The following is a 5575-nucleotide window of genomic DNA, read 5'->3' as shown; positions in this document are numbered from 1 at the left end:
GGCTGGAGGAGGGTGGGGCGAGGGGAGAGCAGCCTCGGGGGCTCAGGGCTAGGCCCCCGGGGCGGGGGCGGCGGCAGCGGCCGGGCCCAGGTGGAGAGCGGCGGGGAGGAGCCAGAGCCGGAGTCGGGATCTCCAAGCGCCCGCGGTGCCCCCCGCACCCGCTGCGCCCTCACTCCCCGCGGGCCGGCTAGCGCAGGGGCGCGGGACTAGTCCGGGCTGCGGGGCGCGGGGGCGGGGGCGGGCGGAGGCTACGAGGCATCGCAGCCGGGAGAGGAGCGGAGGGAGGGAGGGGACGAGACGGAGCGCTGTTATTGTCCGGGGCGGGCGGAGGCTCGGAACGAGGGAGCTAGCGAGCGCGCGCGGGGGAGGGCTGAGCTGCGCTGGGCTGGGCTGGGCTGGGCTGGGGCTGGGCAGGGGCCCGGGAGCGGTGCGACGCCGCCTCCTGCCGGCCACCAGCCATCACTACAGCCTGCCCATTCCCCACCCCAGCCCGTATCTCCAGACACCTGGCACAGTGGGAGTGAGCCTGGGGATGTGCTCATTTCTCCAATGCAGTATTTTACAGGGGGGAGAAACTGAGGCCCACAGTGGGAAAGGAACTTAGTCAAAGCGGGGCAAGGAATTGTAAAAACCCTGAAACTCTGAGACTTCGGAGGGTCCAACCAATCTGACTGTCCTGTCACCTCTGCTGCCTCAGTATCCTCAGCAGTAAAAGGCAGCTTGGTGGATTGAGATCCAAAACTGGAAACGGGAGTGCCTGAGTTCAAATATGACAGTTTTCAGCTGCATGATCTTGGACAAGTCATTTTACCCCAGTTGCCTAGCCCTTACCCCTCTTCCGCTTTGGAACCTATACTTAGTATCAAATTTTAAAACAGAAGGTGAAGGTTGTTTTTTGTTTGTTTGTTTGTTTGTTTTTAATGTTTTAAAAAGAGAGATGGAGAGGTCACCAGCCTAGGTAGGAATTTTTCTTACTTGTTTACTCATATTTGTGGCAAAGTCTTTGTTTTTCTTGTTTGCAAGGTGGATGGAAGGTTAGGGCAAGTGGAAAATGGGGATTGGGGTAAAGATCAGAAAAGAGGGTAATTGAGGCATCTTTTTTTTTTTTTAGAAAGAAGCAATTTTTTACTTTACAAATATTAACTGGTCTGATCCTGAAACAACCCTGGGTGCTGTTTTAAAGCTATTTTAGAGATAAGGAAGCTGAGGCGGACAGAAATTAAAAGATTTGTCCAGGCACACAGAGAGACTCGGACTGGAGTCTTCCCAACTCTAAATGCAAGGTAAGGTTATGGGGTTATGTTCAGAATAGGAGGTTAGGGTAATTTAAAACTTAACTGGAATAAAAGATGGTGGGTCTTTCAATGGAATTGTGCGTCAGCTTGTGGAGATGGAGGGGGTTTGGGGAGAGGGAAAGAACATGAAACATGTAACTATGGGAAAATATTCAAAATAAAAACAAAAATATTAAAAATAATAAATAATAATAAAAAAGATGGTGGGTCTTTAAGGAACTTCCATTAGTTTTGCTGTTCAGTCACTTTGACTCTGATCCCATTTGGGGTTTTTATAGCAAAGACACTGCCATTTCCTTCTCCATCTCTTTGTACAAGTGAGGAAACTAAGACAGAAGGGTAAGTGACTTGCCCAGGGCCACACAGCTAGGAAATGTCTGAGGCCCTATCCAAACTCAGGAAGAAGAGTCCTCCTGACTCCAGGCCCCCCACATTCTACCACTGCAACACCTAACTGCCAGATTCCATTAGAAATCCTTCTGCTATGTGCTCTTCTCTCTGATATTGCTGCTATCTAGGTGCAAGCTGTCATCACCTATTCCTGGACCACTTCAGTACTGGTTGATTTTCCTGCACTCCACAGCCACCAAATTGATATGCCTAAACCTAGGTCTGACCATGCCACCCTCCACTCCTTGAATAAACTCCAGTGGCTCCCTCCAAGATGGAACATGTTCACTGACAGCCCCCTTGCCCCATGGCTGGAATTCTCTCACTCCTCATCTGCCTCCTGGCTTCCTGCCCAGGCGCCCTTCCCAGCCTGCCTAAAATCTCCCCTTGGGAAGAAGCCTTTCCCAGTGCCTCCTCCCTGTAGATTTTCTCCAACTTATCCTGAATTTATCTTGTCTGCAAGTGGTTGTTCACATGCTGTAGACTATGAGCTACTTGAGGGCAATGACTTTTTTCACTTTAGCACAGACCCGATGTGCAGTAGACTTTTGTTTTCTTTTGTTTTCTTTTTTTTTTTTAAACCCTTAACTTCTGTGTATTGGCTCATAGGTGGAAGAGTGGTAAGGATGGGCAATGGGGGTCAAGTGACTTGCCCAGCTGGGAAGTGCCTGAGGCCAGATTTGAACCCAGGACCTCCGGTCTCTAGGCCTGGCTCTCAATCCACTGAGCTACCCAGCTGCCCTAGACTTTTGTTTTCTTAAACCCTTACTTTCTGTCTTAGGATCAATCCTCTGGGGGCAGCTTGGTGACTCAGTGCACAGAGAGCCAGACCTAGAGTTGGGAGATCCTGGAGTCAAATCTGGCCTCAGACACTTCCCAGCTGTGTGACCCTGAGCAAGTCACTTAACACTGCCTAACCCTTACTACTCTTCTGCCTTGGATCCAATACACTGTATTGAGTCTAAAACTGAAGGTAAAGGTTTTTTTAAAAATCAATACTATGAAGTGGTTCCAAGGCAGAAGGAAGGTAAATGCTAGGCAGTGATAATTAAGTGACTTGCCCAGGGTCACACAGCTAGGAGTTTCTGAGTCCAAATTTGAACCCAGAACCTCCCAGCTCCAGGCCTGGCTCTAACCACTGAGCAACCTTGCTGCCCTCCCAGTAGGCATATTAATAAATGTTTTGTTGATCCACATTTCTAACTCCAGCCTCTGTTTAAGTATCCCCATACTCAACCCATTTCTTTCTTGGACAGCTCTGAATATTGTAAAGTTCTTTCCAGCCACACATTTAATCTGCCTCTCTGAAACTCCCCTAACCCTTAGGGCCAGATAGAACAAGGCTATTCCCTGTTCTACATGAGGCCCTTCAAATAATTGGGGACAGCTATTGTGCCCCACTCAAGTCCTGTGTGTAGGAAAGAGAGATTGTGTAATAGTGATAACAATAATAATCATAATAACACTAGGAATCAATGAGCTGGCCCTGCGCTGGGGGCCTGATTAGACATCAGAAAGTCTTTCATGGGTTGAATTAGTGACAGATCCCTTTATTAAAACATCCAGAACTCAAACTACCCCAGAAAACTCAACTAACACTCCTGGAGGCTCCTGGGAGAGAGGGGTGGCCACCCAATCACCCATCACAATTCATTAGGCACCTACAGAGTGTCACACAATTTGTTAGACGTTGGGGAAAATGGAGACAAAAATGAGACCCACAAGAGGCTTCCTTTCTACTGGGGACTTCTGCTCTGCAGGTAAATTAATGCAAAATAAATACAAAGTAATACACAAACATTTTAAAAGGGAGAAAGAACCAGGCAGCCTAGTGGCTCAGTGGATAGAGAACCGGGCCTAGAGATGGGAAGTCCTGGGTTCAAATGTGGCCTCAGACACTTCCTAGCTGTGTGACCCTGGGCAAGTCACTTAACCCCCACTGCCTAGCCCTTACCTGCTCTTCTGCTTTGGAACCAATATTTACTATTGATTCTAAGCCAGATGTTAAGGGTTAAAATAAAAAATAAAAAAGGAAAGAGCTCACGCATAATTGGGGAGATCACAAAAGCCTTCTTAGAGGAAGGAGTACCTACGAGCTAAGCTAAGAAAAACATAAACTAAGATACAGCAGGAAAGTCCTCCCAGAATGCCTCTTTGGGGTGCAGAGGTGACCTTGAGTTTTTGGAGGCCATGTGAAGCAGAGAATCAATCCTGGCAAGGTCTACCTTCTGGAAAGGAGCCCGCCCATCCAGCAACAGGCAGCTTGCCGAGGACCGAGCTGGCCAAGAGGAGAGAAGCTCTCTATCTGTAGACCAGAAACCTGGTGATGAATTCTTTGGCCCCTGAGAGTCAGGAAATGAGGATGAATGCAAAGTTGCTCTGAGTCCAGCGAGGACCCTTCTGCGGTGATGGAGTCAGATGGGGCCATCTGTAAACACTTTAATCAGTCATTGGTACTCTAAAAGTGAGGTATTTGGAATTGGGAAAACCTGACTTCAGAGCCTTGCCAGAGTTTGCATGACCCTGGTCAAGTCACTTCTCTTTCACTTCTTTCTGCCTCCGTTTCCTCATCTATAAAATGAAGATAATGGCCTCTACTGCAGTGAGATAATATCGATAAAATTCACTTTGCACTATAAAAATGCTAGTTATTACTATCTCTCTGATTATTATTGTGATTGACAGGATACCCTCCTGTACCAATCCTAACACTCTTGCTATAAATCAAGGGGTTCTTGTTGTGGGATCCATGGAAGGGTTTTAGGGGCTCATAAATTTGGATGAGAAAAAATGACATCTTTATTATCACAAATCTGCAGCTGGAATTTAGCCTTTCCTTCAAATATTTAAAAATGTTCTTCTGGGGGCAGCTGGGTATCTCAGTGGATTGAGAACCAGGCCTAGAGACTGGAGGTCCTGGGTTCAAATCTGGCCTCAGACACTTCCCAACTGTGTGAGACCCTGGGCAAGTCACTTGACCCCCATTGCCTACCCTTACCACTCTTCTGCCTTGGAGCCAATACACAGTACTGACTCCAAGAAGGAAGGTAAGGGTTTAAAAAAATTTTTTTTAATAAAAATAAATTAAAACCTTCTTCTAAGGAGAAGTCAGTTGATTTCTCCACTTCACCAGACGGCCAAAAAAATCCTTGATGATAAAACACATTAAAAAGCTCTCTTATAAACTGATCTAGAAGAGGGTGAAGTACCAGGTCTGGAATTGGGAGGAGATGAGTTCAAATCTGACCTCAGACATTTCTTAGCTATGTGACCCTGAGCAAGTCAATTACCCCAATTGTGTAGCCTGTCTTAGAATTGATACTAAGACAAAAGGTAAGGGTTTAAAAACATAATAATAAAATATTATTTCTAGAAATACATTTATTTATATAATATGCAACATAGATATATTTATATACTATACTATATATACAATTAAAGAATAAAAATAAAAACAGACCCAGGAAAAAAGATGGCTTTCAGGTTCCTTCTGAAATGATAAATGAGGGAACTGAAAAAGCTGATTTGATCATGAGTCCAAAGCCGCCGGGCAAAATCAGTTCCACATATTATATATGTAATCTATAATATAACCAGTTCCTATCATCTAATATAATTAGATATAATAAGAACACGCTGACATAATTAGCTCCTGTTGGGATGCTCATAGTAAACACTTAGAAAAAGATCCCCACGAAAATAATTGCATTTTATGTGCCAACATCTATCGGAGTGGATGAAAAGGCAGAAAAATCATATCAGGAACTTAATAATTTCCTCATAAGTAAATGGACATCTTTCAAGGTTGTTTGTCTTTGCAGTAAAAACTATGACCCGCGCAATGACCGCCCATTATTCCAGAGTGCTGAGGTCACACGTGTCCCCGCAGC

Source organism: Gracilinanus agilis, chromosome 1 (genome assembly GCF_016433145.1).
Source record: "Gracilinanus agilis isolate LMUSP501 chromosome 1, AgileGrace, whole genome shotgun sequence".
In the NCBI taxonomy this organism is placed as follows: domain Eukaryota; kingdom Metazoa; phylum Chordata; class Mammalia; order Didelphimorphia; family Didelphidae; genus Gracilinanus; species Gracilinanus agilis.
The sequence above is the reverse complement of the archived record's forward strand: the minus strand, read 5'-3'. Positions refer to the sequence as shown.